The sequence below is a fragment of the Myxine glutinosa genome, chromosome 4 (genome assembly GCF_964187855.1).
Source record: "Myxine glutinosa chromosome 4, kmMyxGlut1.1, whole genome shotgun sequence".
NCBI classification, from domain to species: Eukaryota; Metazoa; Chordata; class Myxini; order Myxiniformes; family Myxinidae; genus Myxine; species Myxine glutinosa.
The window spans coordinates 216,715,538-216,734,529 of NC_136264.1; the positions used below are offsets into that span (position 1 = coordinate 216,715,538).

Genomic DNA, 18,992 nt, shown 5'->3' on the forward strand with positions numbered 1-18,992 from the left:
CAAAATAAATAAATAAAATTCAGAAACTAGTCTGTTATTCTACAGTTGCTTGCATCATATAATCCTCAAGTGTGAGATTTTCTATAGTTGTGTGCATCATATGATACACGAGTATGGGATTTTCTATTGTTGCGTGCATCATATAATCCTCAAGTGTGGGATTTTCTATTGTTGCGTGCATCATATGATACACGAGTATGGGATTTTCTATAGTTGTATGCATCATATGATACACGAGTATGGGATTTTCTATAGTTGCGTGCATCGTATGATAAGCAAGTGTAGCATTTTCTTTTGTTGTGTGCATTGTATGATACGCAAGTGTGGGATTTTCTATAGTTGCGTGCATCATATGACACAAAAGTGTGGGATTTTCTCTAGTTGTGTGCATCATATGATATACAAGTATGGGATTTTTCTATCGTTGCGTGCATCGTATGATACGCAAGTGTGGGATATTCTAGAATTGCGTGCATCATATGATACACGAGTATGGGATTTTCTATAGTTGTGTGCATCATATGACACACGAGTATGGGATTTTCTATGGTTGCGTGCATCGTATGACATGCAAGTGTGGGATTTTCTATAGTTGCATGCATCGTATGACACAAAAGTGTGGGATTTTCTATAGTTGCATGCATTGTATGATACGTAAGTGTGGCATTTTCTATGGTTGTGTGCATCGTATGATATACAAGTATGGGATTTTCTGCAGTTGAGTGCATCGTATGATACACAAGTGTGGGATTTTCTCTTGTTGTGTGCATTGTATGGCACGTAAGTGTTGCATTTTCTATAGTTGTGGGCATCATATGATATTAAAGTATGGGATTTTCTATAGTTGCGTGCATCGTATGATACACGAGTATGGGATTTTCTATAGTTGTGTGCATCATATGATATACAAGTATGGGATTTTCTGCAGTTGAGTGCATCGTATGATACACAAGTATGGGATTTTCTATAGTTGCGTGCATCATATGATACAGGAGTATGGGATTTTCTATAGTTGCATGCATCATATGATACACGAGTATGGGATTTTCTATCGTTGCGTGCATCGTATGATGCAAAAGTATGGGATTTTCTATTATTGTGTGCATTGTATGGCACGTAAGTGTTGCATTTTCTATAGTTGTGGGCATCATATGATATTCAAGTATGGGATTTTCTATAGTTGCGTGCATCATATGATACACAAGTATGGGATTTTCTATAGTTGCGTGCATCGTATGATACACGAGTATGGGATTTTCTATAGTTGTGTGCATCATATGACACACGAGTATGGGATTTTCTATGGTTGCGTGCATCGTATGACATGCAAGTGTGGGATTTTCTATAGTTGCATGCATCGTATGACACAAAAGTGTGGGATTTTCTATAGTTGCATGCATTGTATGATACGTAAGTGTGGCATTTTCTATGGTTGTGTGCATCGTATGATATACAAGTATGGGATTTTCTGCAGTTGAGTGCATCGTATGATACACAAGTGTGGGATTTTCTCTTGTTGTGTGCATTGTATGGCACGTAAGTGTTGCATTTTCTATAGTTGTGGGCATCATATGATATTAAAGTATGGGATTTTCTATAGTTGCGTGCATCGTATGATACACGAGTATGGGATTTTCTATAGTTGTGTGCATCATATGATATACAAGTATGGGATTTTCTGCAGTTGAGTGCATCGTATGATACACAAGTATGGGATTTTCTATAGTTGCGTGCATCATATGATACAGGAGTATGGGATTTTCTATAGTTGCATGCATCATATGATACACGAGTATGGGATTTTCTATCGTTGCGTGCATCGTATGATGCAAAAGTATGGGATTTTCTATTATTGTGTGCATTGTATGGCACGTAAGTGTTGCATTTTCTATAGTTGTGGGCATCATATGATATTCAAGTATGGGATTTTCTATAGTTGCGTGCATCATATGATACACAAGTATGGGATTTTCTATAGTTGCGTGCATCGTATGATACACGAGTATGGGATTTTCTATAGTTGTGTGCATCATATGATATACAAGTATGGGATTTTCTGCAGTTGAGTGCATCGTATGATACACAAGTATGGGATTTTCTACAGTTGTGTGCATCGTATGACACACAAGTATGGGATTTTATATAGTCGCGTGCATCATATGCTACACGGGTATGGCACACAAATAAGTGTGTTGCAATCAATCCACACTGTCGGCATTTTGACTCGGCATTGAAAAAAAAAACTTTTGACGCAATCGTCGAATACGTCTTTGAGCGAGAGGTGACTTTTTTATTTTAGTTCTGTTGCAGTTTGTCCTGCCTCCAGGCATTTTGTTCTGTTTAATGGTGAGAAATCTTTTTGGCGATAATTCCCTTTAAGAGCTTGTTTGTTGTTGGTGGAAATGTGACAGGTTAGTGTTTATGAAATAGTTTTTGTTTAGATTTTGGGATTAGGAAGGTGTTACCTTCCATGAGGCATGCTTCCACAGAACTCTGTCTCGAATGAGTACATTGAAAGCTTGAGTACAATGTTTGTGGAGAACATCTGGTTTCAGCTTTCACCAGAAGGTTCTTTATACAGACCAGCACGTTTAAAATTCAACATTTAATTGTGCACCGCTCCTTTCCTATGCCATCTCCAGGCACTGCATAACGTCACTGCCGGGCACCGAAGGGGGCTCGGCAATGACGCACGCTGAAAGGGAGTACTCAGTTTTCACTCTGGTTGTTTGTTTGTTTTATTTCTTGTTTGTTTGTTTGTTTGTTTGTCCGGGCGATATCTCGGCCATCCTTTTAGCTAACAAGCAGAAATGTCGGCAAAATAATGAGCAAGTACTTTGTCAAAAACGGTATTTTTGTACACCGCACCTTTCCTTATGCCATCCCCAGGTGCTGCATAATGTCATTGCCGGGCACCGAAGGGGACTCGGCAATGACGCACACTGAATGAAAGGGAGTTCTCAGTTTTCACTCTGGTTTTTTTTTTTTTTTTTTTTTCTATACTGAATCGAGGCTCGTGAAAGAGCTAACATTTATTTCACAAACAAACAAACAAAACAAACCAGACAAACAAAATATACAAAAAGAGGGAGCGGAAGACAAGATGGGGAGAGAAGGGGAAGCACACAACCACAACATTTGAGAGCAGGGAGAAGTGTGGGAGAGAGAGGGCTTGGGGGCAGGAGGCATGGGAGGGGGAGGGGGGGGGGGGAGAGGTATAAAACACAAGGGGACCGAAATTAGCGGGGGTAGAAAAGATCAAGGTTTTGGATGGGGGAGGATAAGAGATGGTGGTGAACAGCTGTTTTAAAGACCTGGAGGGTGGAGTGGGATTGAAGAGAGTGAGGGAGTTTGTTCCAGAGGCGGGAGAAAAGAGGAATGAAGGAGTGAAGGTGAGCAGAAAGTCTTGATTTTGGCAGTTTAACCATAAGAGGGTTGCAGGCAGATCTTGTGCGACCTGTAGGAATATTTGGGGGACAGAGCCCAGAGAGGGCTGGGGGGGGGCAAGGCCAGAGAGGAGACGGTAGAAGACGGAAAGACCACCAACCTGCCTGCGGTGAGTGAGTGAAAGGCCCTTGGAGTTAGCTTCATCGCGGGAGATTCCAATGATTCTGAACGCTTTGGTTTCAACAGCGTGAAGACGGGCTCGGTGTGAGGCAGGAGCACCAGACCAGAGGGGAGAGCAGTATTCCATAGAGCTGCGGATGAAAGCCTTGTATGTGGTGAGGAGCTCAGGTGTGCCAAGGAAGGACTTCGCACGACGGAGGATGCCCAGTCGGCGACTGGCTTTGGAGGCCAGATTTGAAATGTGGTTTTCCCAGGAAAGATCATGGCAAATAGTGAGACCCAAAAGCTTGAGTGACAGAACTTCTTGGAGAGGATTATTCAGAAAGTGGATGGGAGGGTTTTCCAGTCGGTCTTTTCGGAGAGACATCGTAAGAGTGTGAGATTTATCAGGATTGAAAGACATGTTCCATTTGTTTGCCCAGTCTGTGATTTTGTCCAGGTCTGCAGAGAGTGAGGAGGCTGCAGACTGCCGATCTGAGGGATGAGGAATGGAGCGACAGAGAGTAGAGTCGTCAGCAAAGAGATAGAGAGGATTTTCAAGAGAGTCAGAGAGATCATTGATGAAGACCAGAAAAAGCACAAGGCCCAGAACACTACCTTGGGGAACTCCAGCCTGAACAGGAAGAGGAGATGAGAGAAACCCATTCAGGGCCACACGTTGACTACGACCAGAGAGGAAGTCCACCAGCCATGCGTGGAGATTTCCATGGATACCAAAGGAGGAGAGTTTGGTGAGCAGAGCAGGGTGCCAGACCGTATCGAAGGCACGTGAAATGTCAAGGGAGACGGCTCTAATTTATTGTTTGGCGTTGAGGACCTCCATCCATTGTTGAGAAAGCAGAAGCAGCATGTCCAGAGTACAGTGACCAGGTCTGAAACCAAATTGATGATCAGAGATCAAGCCATTGGAGAAGAGGAAAGATTTCATATCTGAAGCAATGATGGATTCCATGACTTTGCTGATAATTGGGAGAAGGCTGATTGGTCTGTAGTTGCTGGGATCTGTTTTTGCACCTTTTTTGTGCAAAGCGGTGATGTTTGCTGATTTCCAAGCAGATGGCAGATGACCTTGAGCAAAAGAGAGGGTGAAGAGAACAGAGAGAGGGAGTGAAAGAGCGGAAGAACAGGATTTTAGGACCCGTGGGCTGATGCCGTCAGGACCAGTTGCAGAATCAGAGTCGAGGGTTGACAGAAACTTTTCCACCTTGTCAGGAGGAAAGGACACAGAGTCCAGGAGCAGCTGGGTACGACTGGGTACGGTGGGTACAGAGAGGGATGGGTTTGGGACACAAGATTTAGAGGCAAACACAGAGTTGAGGCATTCAGCTTTTTCACGTGCGGAGTCAGCCGTTAAGCCGTTTGAGGTGAGGGAGGGGATGGAGGGGGAACAAACACCAGAAACAGATTTGACCAGACGCCACCAGGATTTGGAAGAGGGAGACAGATAAGAGAGTTCGGTCTTGAGAATGGTGAGATATTGTTTCCTGGGTCTCCTGAGGGTGGACACACACATGTTTCGGGCTTTGTGAAAGGAAATGAGATTTCCTTCCGTTGGATTTGCTTTCCAGGAGACGAAAGCAAGTTGTTTCAGGGCAACAGCCTCACCACAAGATTCCGTGTACCATGGACGGGAGGAAGGGTATGACAACTGAAGACAAGATGGGATAAATCTGTGCATGAGAGAGAGCAATTTACTTTGAAAGAATTCCCAGGATGAGTTGATGTCAGAGGCGGTAGAGATGGGAGACCAGTCCAGATGATTGATGGCTGCTTGAAGACCGTGCCAGTTGGCCTGAGTGAAATGCCAGACTCGTCGACGCTGAGGAGGCTCTCTGAGAATGGTCAGAGAGATGTCCACTTTAACAAGCACATGATCAGATGAGCCGATTGGAGCAGAAGAAGAGCAGCAGACATTTTCAGGGAAGTTTGTCATAACCAAATCCAGAAGAGAAGATGCTCCGTTGACTGAGATCCGGGTCGGGAAATTGACAGATTGTGTCAGTCCCAGTGAGTCGCAGAAGTCCTTTGCTGAAGAGCCATGGCTGGTGAGAGAGGTACCCACACCCAGCCAACTGGCATGGTGACAATTGAAATCACCACATATGAGGAAGAGAGAGTTGGGATGGGTAGATAGAAGTTGGTCCATATTATCAGACAGCGAGATGTAGATGGTGTCATCGCTGTTTGGTGGACGGTACAACACACATATGAACAAAAGGTGGGAGCAAAGGGGAAGCCGTAGCCAAAGGTATTCCTGGGGGTGAGGTGGAGAGAGTGCAGTGGAGGGCGAGTGAGGAAGAGAGTTTTTTATAAAGATAGCAACCCCACCTCCAGGACGAGGCTCAGGTCTATCATACCTGAGGAGGGAGTAACCTGGGAGAGATACCAAGGCATCAGAGACATCATGAAGGAGGAAAGTTTCTGTTAAGCAGATCACATCTGGTTTGTCAGAAGCAAACTGTATGGAGAGGTCAGTCAAGTTTGAGCGAAGGCCCCGGATGTTTGAGGTCCATACCGTTAATGAAGAGGAAGGGGGAGCATCGGGTCCAGAACAGGGGGGGGGGGAGGGGTAGGGTAAGATGTGGAAGAGGAGGAAGAGGTAGGGAGAACTGTTGAAGGTGTGTCAGAGATTTCAGAATAGCTTGGAGAAAGGGAAGAATGGGGCGGACAAGAGGTTTGATGGAGATTGGGTGAGGCACAGTGAGGTGTTATTTGAGAAGGGGGAAGAGCGAGGCAGAAGGTTGGGGGAGATGAAGGTGAAAGTTGGAAGGGGGAAGAAGCAGGGAGGATGCTTTGAGGAGGAGGGGTGAGAGGGGAGTCTAGGAGGGGAGGAGCGAGGGAGAGTCTCGGAGGGGAGGGTTGTGGGGGGAGTTTGGGAGGGAGGGGAGGGAAGGGGCAAGGGGGGAGATTTGAAAGGGATGGGTGATGGGGAGGATTTGGAGGGGAGGGGTGAGATTGGATTTTGAAAAGTGTACGATTCATGGGAAACGAACATTTTTTGCAAAATGAGTTTGAGACCTTCGAGTCAAAAATACGTTTGAGGACACTGGAGGAGGGATGGAGTTCTGGATAGTTTATGGAATGTAGAAAGGAGGAACTGTAAGAGATGGTATTATATATATTTTTTGGAATGAATAGATTTGGTGAGCAAGACGAAAGCGTCCTTTTGTAGGAAAAGAAGAAAAGGGTGTTATAATATCTGAGGGAAAATAGTTGTTCAGGGGAGAGATTATACATTTCTAACCACGTGATCGCGTGATCACGAATGAAGAACGAACGAACAAATATGAACAACAAATAAACGAATAAGACCTGGGAAGGAAATAATTTTTTGGGGTTTTTTTTTTTTTTTGAGTAGAGATATTAAACAAGGAGGTATGGGGTGAACGACTGGGACGAAATAGAGAACGAAAATAAAATAATTGCAGCGCCTTCGACGAATCGCTGAGAGAAAAACAAAACCACAAGGTCGGAGACGGTACGGTAGACTAAGCCTACGAGTACTAGGCCGCAGAATACTCTGGTTGTTTGTTTTCTTGCTTTCTTGATTTCTTTCTTGTTTGTCCGGGCGATATCTCAGCCATCCTTTGAGCTAGGAAGCTGAAATTTCGGCACAATAGCGAGCAAGTACTTTGTCAAAAACGTTATTTTTTGTTTTTTGATTAATCAATTAATGGATGAGTTATTTAATTATTAGCGATTAATTAAGTACTTATATATTTCCTTTCTCTTCTGGCCATTATCTCTGGCACCTTTTGAGCAAGGAAGCTGATATTTGGACATGCCAATGACCAAGTGATTTGGCTGCAAAGGCTATGTTTGATTTATTGATAAATCAATTAATTAATTAATCGATTAATTATTTAATTATTCGATTAATGACTATTTTTTTTTTTAAACTCAACTGGACTATGTCCAGCTGAGTTTTTGTCGAAACCCAGTGTCCGTCATCCGTCGTCCGACTGTCATCTGTCTGTCTGTCTGTCTGTCTGTCTGTCTGTCGTCTGTAAACAATTCGACGTCTACGCTCTAAAAGTCACAAATAATGATGGAATTTGATGAAACTTGTTATGCAGCATCTTTAAGACATAAGCTAGTTTGGGATTGCATTTGGGCATTGCACGCACCCAAAAATGGGTGCGGCAGGGCGGCCATATTGAAAAATCAATTTTTGTCAATCTGGTACTTCCTCATGTAGCTCGAAGGCTGAAACTAACTAACTCCACAACTAAGCAACTGTTTTTCCTGTCTATGTACCAGTCTTTCAAACTATTGACAGTGTGAGAATGTATGGATAATTCAAGGGAAAATGACTAAGTTGTAATGTCACTTGAGTCCAATTCAATGACTAATGACTGTGTGTGTGTGTGTGTGTGTGTGTGTGTGTGTGTGTGTTTGTGTGTGTGTTTGTGTGTGTGTGTGTGTGTGTGTGTGTGTGTGTGTGTGTGTGTGTGTGTGTGTGTGTGTGTGTGTGTGTGTTGGGATTTGATGAATGAATAATTAAACCCTGTTGAACACATCTATTGAAATATTCAACATATCTTGATTCAATACCATGCATGTATATTCTTTGACCAAGTCTTTCTAAATAAATTCAAGTCTGAAATCTGAGAAAAGTAATTGTAGTTTTACTTTTCATGCCTCACTTAAAACTCAATTTTTTCTAGTTTCCTGTTTAAACATGAGATACCTTCAACGTTACTGTACCTCTTTAGCACATATAAACAATATAGTTTGTGGTTCTATTATGCATATTCTAACCATATTGATAGAGACCAGTTGAGTTCAGGTTCCCTGGAACCTCTAGTTTAAGTTACAGATTCTGTTGAAAAAGTGGTGGTTTATGTATTCTATTACCCAATTGATTAAATATTTTAAAAAATTATGATTATTAATTATTTATTTTCATTATTAATCATTTATTAACTCAACTGGACTATGTCCAGCTGAGTTTTTGTCAACACCCAGTGTCCGTCGACCGTCTGTCGTCTGTCTGTCTGTCTGTCTGTCTGTCTAAATAATTCGACGTCTATGCTCTAAAAGTCACAAATATTGATTAAATTTGATGAAACTTGTTATGCAGCATCTTTAAGACATAAAGTAGTTTGGGATTGCATTTGAGCGTAGCACGCCCAAAAATGGCCACGGCAGGGCGGCCATATTGAAAAATCAATTTTTGTCATATATTTTTTAGCACATATAAACTATGTTGTTTGTGGTTCTATTATACATATTCTAACCATATTGATATAGACCAGTTGAGTTCAGGTTCCCTGGAACCTCTCTAGTTTATTTTCTTTCTCATCTCGGCAACATCTCGGGCACCTTTTGAGCTAGGAAGCTAATATTTGGACAAGACAGTGACCAGGTGATGTGGCCATGAAGGATATTTTTGATTTATTGATTAATAATTTCATTGATTAATTATTTATTGATTAATCAATTAATTATTTAATTTTTTATTAATGACTTATTTAATTAAATTTCTAAAAGATACATCTTCGGATGAAGCACTAGTGGTTTAGTTATGCTATTAGCCAATTGATTTAAAAAATATTTTATGATAATCTTTTATTGATTTTAATTATGCAATTAATCAATCAATTAGTGTACACCTCTCCCTCCCAATGCAGCCTCAATGAGCTGCACTGTGGTATTGCGGTCGCCTGAGGCGCCCTGGCAATGCCGCACTGTGGGATATTTAATTATTTGGCATGGGGGCGGTGTACTTTGAATGTATCTTTACTTGTTTGTTTTTTGATTAATCAATTAATTGTCGAGTTATTTAATTATTAGCGATTAATGAAGTACTTATACATTTCCTTTCTCTTCACGCCATTATCTCAGGCACCTTTTGAGTTCGGAAGCTGATATTTGGACATGACAATGACCAAGTGATTTGGTTGTAAAGGATATTTTTGATTTATTGATTAATCAATTAATTGATTAGTTATTTAATTATTAGCGATTAATTAAGTACTTATACATTTCCTTTCTCTTCACGCCATTATCTCAGGCACCTTTTGAGTTTGGAAGCTAATATTTGGACATGCCAATGACAAAGTGATTTGGCTGTAAAGGCTATTTTTGATTAATCAATTCATCGATTAATTATTTAATTATTTCATTAATGACTAAATTTTTTTTTTTCGTTACAGATTCAGATGAAATGGTGGTGGTTTATGTGTTCTATTAGGCAAATTATTAGTTATTTAATTTTTTTAACGATTATTATTTATTTATTTTCATTATTAATCATTTATTTATTTATTTTCTTTCTCAACTGGCCAATATCTCAGGCACCTTTTGAGCTGGGAAGCTGATATTTGGACATGACAATGACCAAGTGATTTGTCTGTAAAGGCTATTTTTGATTTGTTGATTAATCAATTAATCGATTAATTATTTAATTATTCGATTAATAACTTAATAAATTATTTTTTATCTAAGCCTGCAAAGACTGGTGTACCACACGGATACCTCCTAGTTTGGAAGTGATGTGTTGGTATAATTTATGCACATGACATCAGTGTCATGTCATGGGATCAGTGTGCTTCTTTGGTTAAACATATATACATGTATACCTGTGGGGTCACCCATGGGAATCCCACGGGCATGGACGTTTGGGACATTTAGACATCTTCATTTCAATGCTGCACTTTCAGTTTTACAAAATGGTTACTGGCAATTTATCAGATCCACCAAATGATGTAATCAACACAATTTATTTATTTCTGATAACATGTGAATGCATGTGCGTGCACATGGGAAATACAGTTTGAAATGTGTCATTACATCTCATGTAAAATGTGACTTCAAGTGCTCAAATCCTCTCCCTCCCACGTCACGCACATTGTACCGGGGAGTGGATCACCCACAGGGGAGTGGGTCACACACACACACACACGGGAGGGGGTCACACACACACACACACACACACTCACACACACACACACACGTCTCGTTTTTTCATTTCTGTTCCTCACAATTCTGTGTCTCTCATCATCACACAGACACACACACGGGGAGTGGGATACACATACACACAAACACACACACACACACACACACACACACACACAAGGGGGAGTGGGTCATGCACACACACTGGGGGGAGTGGGTCACACACACACATGGAGGGAGTGGGTCAACACACACACAGGGGGGGGGGGGGGGGGGGGGGTGAGTGGGTCTCACACACACACACACACAGGAGTAGAACACGGGCACACACACACACACACACAGGAGTGGGATACACACAGGGGAGTGGGTCACACACACTAACACGGAAACTCATGCGTAAAGAAAAATTTTTTATATGAAAGATTTCACGATTTTATTTCCTGTAGCTATAAAATGCATTTTCTTTGGGCGGTGTATAATCGCTCCGAACGAAACAGGCATTACCTGGTTTCCTTGTACCTTTGTTTCTTCAAAAAGTAATTCATGATCGAAGACGTGTTGATTGAGTCTTAAATTGCACATCCGATCATACAGACATAAAGAGCATACAGAGGCCGATTGTAGGCCGATAGAGCCCATTCCTCTTCTTCATTTTAAAACTTGAATGTATCGATAACTTTTCGCTTTGCAAAGTAAAAATAGATTAAAACCAAACGTTATTAATAAATATTGTATTCCATAGTTCGGTTACATTATTATGTACATTTTTGAAGTGCTGTATTGTTTCATTCCATTGTTGGAAAAGAGTTCTCGCTTAAAAGAAACTCTATATACACCCCAGGGATATGGAAAAATATAATTAGACTTCGGTTCGATCCCGAACTTTAGTATTCAGTCGCTGTATTTTTACTAAGTAATAATATAAATAATGAAGTCCTGGGAATGTTCTCCCCTCTCTCCTTTCCCTCTCCTTCCCCTCTCTCATTCTCCTCTGCCATTCTCCTCTCTCATTCCCCTCTCTCCTTCCCCATTCCCACATAACAGTCGACACATTCAAAATGGCTGTTGGATTACGTGTCACAGATTTTCCCAACTTTAGCTGAAACTAAGACTTGAACCATCCCAGTGACTGTGATGGTGAATTACTCGAGATAAAGCCATGAGGGAGTCTGAATCAATGGCCTTTATGTTACAGGCCTTTGAAAATGCATTTTGTTCTATAAATGGTCGCTTTCATCGAATTTTATTCCCGTTTTTTTCAACCGAGTCTAAAACCATGTTAGCTACTGTGAAAAATGAAATGAGATATCGAATTAGAGTTGAAATAAAACTGTGAGAGAGAGCAAGACAACGCTGGCCTAACAAAAGAGACCTCAAAGCTATGCGAGTGAACAAAATGGTGGATATTTGTTTTTAAAGCCCCTCCCAGACTGGGTGTAGCCACTCCCCCAGACAGACAGACAGACAGACAGACAGACAGACAGACAGAATCACCTACGGAGAATATATATACAGTCACCTGAAAAAGTAAATACACCCCATGTAAAGTTTTGACTTTTTCAACATATTTCAACATACAGCTATTTGATCTTCATTTCAACAATATTGATAGATAAAGGTGATATAATATAACAAGTGTCATGAAACATTTACATTTTGTAGTCCATTGTCTAATTTAAATAAACATAAATGCAAATTTCGCATGTGGAAAAAGTAATTTTTGAGCTAGGCATAAAATGAGCTTTGAGCTTTGAGCATCAAAGACGTAATATATACAAGCCTGGCTCGGCTCGCTGCGCTCGCCCCACCAAGCGTCGTTACTGAGGAACGGGCTTATTTTAGCTGAGGCTAATGACTGTACCTGAGTTGCTGTGTTGTCATGATTTACACCAATCATAATACAAACAATTACTTTGCACAAATGTATTTGTTGTGTTTGTGATATTACATTTTTATAGGCAATTTTGGTTGAAGATTTATGTTGAATGTTTTTTTTTCAAGAAAGAACCCCCCAGCAGCACATACATAGGGGAGGGGTAGGTGCAGACTGGAAGTTTGGGACGATTACACCTCACCACCACGTAATTCAAAACACCTCACCACCAAGTAATTCAAAACACCACACAACCACGTAATTCAAAACACCTCACCACCACGTAATTCAAAACACCTCACCACCAAGTAATTCAAAACACCACACAACCACGTAATTCAAAACACCTCACCACCACGTAATTCAAAATACCTCACCACCAAGTAATTCAAAACACCTCACCACCACGTAATTCAAAATACCTCACCACCAAGTAATTCAAAACACCTCACCACCACGTAATTCAAAATACCTCACAGCCATCAAACACGTAATAAAAACACCTCACAGCCATAAAACACATAATAAAAACACCTCACAGCCATAAAACACGTAATAAAAACACCTCACAGCCATAAAACAGTAATAAAAACACCTCACAGCCATAAAACATGTAATAAAAATACCTCACCACCACGAAATTAAAAACACCTCACAGCCAGAAAACACGTAATAAAAACACCTCACAGCCACGAAATTAAAAACACCTCACAGCCATAAAACAGTAATAAAAACACCTCACAGCCATAAAACAGAAATAAAAACACCTCACAGCCATAAAACACGTAATAAAAACACCTCACAGCCATAAAACAGAAATAAAAACACCTCACAGCCATAAACACGTAATAAAAACACCTCACCACCACGAAATTAAAAACACCTCACAGCCATAAAACAGTAATAAAAACACCTCACAGCCATAAAACATGTAATAAAAACACCTCACCACCACGAAATTAAAAACACCTCACAGCCATCAAAGACGTAATAAAAACACCTCACCACCACAAAATTAAAAACACCTCACAGCCATAAAACAGTAATAAAAACACCTCACAGCCATAAAACATGTAATAAAAACACCTCACCACCACGAAATTAAAAACACCTCACAGCCATAAAACACGTAATAAAAACACACCACCACAAAATTAAAAACACCTCACAGCCATAAAACACGTAATAAAAACACCTCACCACCACGAAATTAAAAACACCTCACAGCCATAAAACACGTAATAAAAACACCTCACAGCCATAAAACACGTAATAAAAACACCTCACAGCCATAAAACACGGAATAAAAACACCTCACAGCCATACAACACGTAATAAAAACACCTCACAGCCATAAAACACGTAATAAAAACACACCACCACAAAATTAAAAACACCTCACAGCCATAAAACGCGTAATAAAAACACCTCACAGCCATAAAACACGGAATAAAAACACCTCACAGCCATACAACACGTAATAAAAACACCTCACAGCCATAAAACACGGAATAAAAACACCTCACAGCCATACAACACGTAATAAAAACACCTCACAGCCATAAAACACGTAATAAAAACACCTCACAGCCATAAAACGCGTAATAAAAACACCTCACAGCCATACAACACGTAATAAAAACACCTCACAGCCATAAAACACGGAATAAAAACACCTCACAGCCATACAACACGTAATAAAAACACCTCACAGCCATAAAACGCGTAATAAAAACACCTCACCACCACGAGATTTAAAAAGAACTCACAGCCATAAAACACGTAATAAAAACACCTCACAGCCATAAAACACGGAATAAAAACACCTCACAGCCATAAAACACGTAATAAAAACACCTCACCACCACAAAATTAAAAACACCTCACAGCCATAAAACACGTAATAAAAACACCTCACAGCCATAAAACACGTAATAAAAACACCTCACCACCACAAAATTAAAAACACCTCACAGCCATAAAACACGTAATAAAAAGACCTCACCACCACTAAATTAAAAACACCTCACAGCCATAAAACACATCATAAAAACACCTCACCACCACAAAATTAAAAACACCTCACAGCCATAAAACACGTAATAAAAACACCTCACAGCCATAAAACACGTAATAAAAACACCTCACAGCCATAAAACACGCAATAAAAACACCTCACAGCCATAAAACACGTAATAAAAACACCTCACAGCCATAAAACACGTAATAAAAACACCTCACCACCACAAAATTAAAAACACCTCAGCCATAAAACACGTAATAAAAACACCTCACAGCCACAAAATTAAAAACACCTCACCACCACGTCATTCAAAACACCTCACCACCACATAATTAAAAACACCTCACCACCACGTAATTATAAATACCTCACCACCACGTAATTCAAAACACCTCACCACCACGTGATTATAAATACCTCACCACCACGTAATTCAAAACACCTCACAGCCATAAAACACGTAATAAAAACACCTCACCACCACAAAATTAAAAACACCTCACAGCCATAAAACACGTAATAAAAACACCTCACAGCCACAAAATTAAAAACACCTCACCACCACGTCATTCAAAACACCTCACCACCACATAATTAAAAACACCTCACCACCATGTAATTATAAATACCTCACCACCACGTAATTCAAAACACCTCACCACCACGTGATTATAAATACCTCACCACCACGTAATTCAAAACACCTCACCACCATGTGATTTAAAAACACCTCACCACCACATAATTCAAAATACCTCACCACCACATAATTCAAAATACCTCACCACCACGTGATTCAAAACCACCACAACGTTATTAAAAACACTTCACAACCACGGAAACAAAAGTTTGAGGGAGTCGTTAAGTGACAACACAGACACTGCCCAGATGTGTAGATATCTATCTATAATTCCAGTAATCTCTGTGTGTGTGTGTGTGTGTGTGTGTGTGTGTGTGTGTGTGTGTGTGTGTGTGTTTGTCTGTGACCGCTGTTTCTCGACAACCACGGGTCCGATATACTTGAAACTTGCCAGGTATATTGCTGGGGACCCGAGGATGTGCCTTTTCAAGGTTTCATAATAATCGGAGAAGTAGTTACCGAGCTATGGCGATTTATTTACCAAACTCCGCAAGCCGTTCGCTTTGGACCAAACCATTTCATGTAAATAGAGGGGGGGGATTGTCACCGTACTCGCAAGCCGTTCGCTGGACCAAACCATTTCATGTAAATAGAGGGGGGGGGATATAATTTTATGCTTATGCACGGGCACGTCCGGGCACGGGCACGGGCACGGGTACGGGCACGGGATATATAGTACGGGCATGCCCTAGTCTATCTATAATTCCAGTAATCTCTGTGTGTGTGTGTGTATGTGTGTGTGTATGTGTGTGTGTCGTTTGTCTGTGACCGCTGTTTCTCGACAACCACGGGTCCGATATACTTGAAACTTGCCAGGTATATTGCTGGGGACCCGAGGATGTGCCTTTTCAAGGTTTCATATTAATCGGAGAAGTAGTTACCGAGCTATGGCGATTTATTTACCAAACTCCGCAAGCCGTTCGCTTTGGACCAAACCATTTCATGTAAATAGAGGGGGGGGGATTGTCACCGTACTCGCAAGCCGTTCGCTTTGGCTTTGCGAATGGACCAAACCATTTCATGTAAATAGAGGGGGGGGATATAATTTTAGATATATATATAGTACGGGCATGCCCTAGTATAGATAAATGACTGTACCCGAGTTGCCGTTTTGTCATGGTTTAAACCAATCATAATAATTCAAACAATTATTTTGCACAAATGTATTTGTAATATACGTGATATCACATTTTATAAACCATTGAAGTTGAAAACTGAAGTGTAAAAAATTTTTTTTTCCAAAAAAATTCCCCAAAACAAAATTGAAATGTTTTTCAAAAAAATACCCTTAGGACATACCGACTGGAGAGATATGTGCATACCAGAAGTTTGGTACGATTTCACAAAAGTTTGAGAAAGTAGTTCAGTGACAAGACAAGACAAGACATGACAACACAACACAGGACAGGACAACACAGGACAGGACAGATGCTGCACATATATATATATATATATATATATATATATATATATATATATATATATATATATATATATATATATACACACACACATACATACATGTACATATAATTGTATATATATATATATATATATATATACTGTATATATATATACTATATATATATATATATATATATATATATATATATATATATATATATATATATATATAGATATATATATATATATATATATATATATATAGATATATATATAGATATATATATATATATATAGATATATATATATATATATAGATATATATATATATATATATATATATATATATATATATATAATATATATATATCTATATATATCTATATATATATACATACACACATACCTACATATACATATGATTGTATATATATATTGAAGCGCGGTGCTACGCACGCTACTTGTTTAGCAAGGAGGAAGCAGACAACGCGGTAAGTTCAAAGAGTCTTTATTACAAGAGCTCCACTGTAGCACTGGAGCGCTCCGGGCTGCGCGCCCGGTGTATATCCTGCGGCCACGCCTACCCCTCGGGCGTGGCCGCCGCCCACTTGGTGCGCGGAATGATGCCATCACGCCAGTGAGCTTTCGTGTCTGCCACACGCGCCCCCCCAGAATTCCCGCGCACCTGGAGGGCCAGTTTGCGGGGCAAACGGTTGACCCGGCCGAAGCGCCCTCTGGCGACTGGCGGCGTCCGGGGTGCAGGGATGCCAGCTGGGATGCCTCCGGCTGCACCCGGGATGGGTGCCGGACCGGGGGGCGGCGTGCCGGCGGGGCTGGGCGGTGCCAGGGGTCCGCCCGCAGGGGGGCGGCCTCGACGCGGGGGCCGAGCCACCGGCGGCGGGTGGTCCACGTCGAGGTGGGCCGGCTTGAGGCGATCCACTGAGACGCGGTCGGGAGTACCGCCGATGTCCAAGGTGAAATGTTTCACCCCGGTCTCCAGCATGCGGAAAGGCCCGTCGTACGGGGGCCACAGTGGTGTCCGGTGGGCGTCGTGCCGGACGAAGACATACTCCGCGGTGCGAAGCTTTGGGGCGACGTGCGTAGGTGGGTGCCCGTACCGGGGCGAACCTCCGGGCGGTCTCCTGAAGCGCGGAGCGCTCCTGCGCCGCGGACCATGGTGCCGTGGGGTCGGGTAGGAAATCGCCCGGCACCCGCAGCGGTTGTCTGAAGACCAACTCCGCCGCGGATGCGCGCAGGTCGTCCTTGGGCGCCGTCCGGAGGCCCAGCAGGACCCAGGGGAGCCTGTCGACCCAGCCGCCGTCGCGGAGGGTGGCCCGGAGCGCGGCCTTCAACGAGCGGTGGAACCGCTCGCACAGGCCGTTGGCCTGGGGGTGGTAGACCGTGATTCAGTGCAGCTGGACCCAGAGCCAGCGCGCGACCGCCCCCCAGAGCTCCGAGGTGAACTGGGGGCCGCGGTTGGACGAGATGTCCGAGGGGGCGCCGAACCGGGCGACGCAGGTGGCGATGAACGCCTGCGCGTCGTCCGCCGCCGTCGTCGCCGCCAAAGGCACGGCCTCCGGCCACCGGGTGGTGCGGTCCACCATGGTGAGGACATGGGTGAAACCCCGCGAGGGGGGCAGAGGTTCCACCAGGTCCACGTGAACGTGGTCGGAACCTACGTTCCGGCACCGTAAACGGGGCCAATGGGGCCTGGGTGTGTCGGTGCACCTTCACGTGCTGGCACGCGAGGCACGTCTTGGTCCAGCCGCGGACGGCCTTCCGGAGGCCATGCCAGACAAACTTGTCGGCGATCAACCTCTGGGAGGCCTTCGTGCCCGGGTGGGACAGGCCGTGGATGGCGTCAAAAACCTGGCGCTGCCAGCCCACGGGCACGATGGGGCGAGGCCGCCCGAGGGAGACGTCGCACAAGAGGGCCATGCCCGCGCCATCGAACGGCACCTCGGTGACGCGGAGGCCCGTGACGGTGGTCCGCAAGGCCTGGACGCCGGGGACGGCGGCCTGGTCCGCCGCCATCCGGGCATAGTTGATGCCAAGGTGGACTGCGTGGGCGACGGACCGGGAAAGGCAATCCGCCACCGGGTTGTCCTTCCCCGCGACGTGCCGGATGTCCGTCGTATATTCGGACACGGCCGAGAGGTGACGCTGCTGCCGGGCCAACCACGGCTCGGCGACCTTGCCCATCGCGAAGACCAGTGGCTTGTGGTCGACGAATGCCGTGAACGCACGGCCCTCGAGCAGATGGCGGAAGTGCCTGACCGCCAGGTGAAGCCCGAGCAACTCGCGGTCGAAGGTACTATAATGGCGTTCGGGCGGGCGAAGCTGCTGGCTGAAGAACGCCAGCAGTTGCCAGGCACCGCGCACCCATTGCTCGTGCACCGCGCCCACCGCGTAGTCCGAGGCGTCGGTGGTGAGGGCGATTGGTGCATCGGGCGCCGGGTGCGCGAGCATGGTAGGCGTTAGCCAAGGCGAGCTTTGCGCCCGCGAACGCCGCGTCCATCTGCTCGGTCCAGGTAACGTCACCTTTGCCCGGCTTCCCTTGGAGGGCCTCGTGCAAGGGG

General features: G+C 43.2%; 1 protein-coding gene across 2 annotated transcripts in view; it reads left to right on the top strand.

Annotated features, from left to right (window-relative positions):
• Window positions 1-18,992, top strand: part of FHDC1 (FH2 domain containing 1) — a 260,755-nt gene that overhangs the window by 62,189 nt on the left and 179,574 nt on the right. The gene's annotated exons all lie outside the window — the stretch shown is intronic.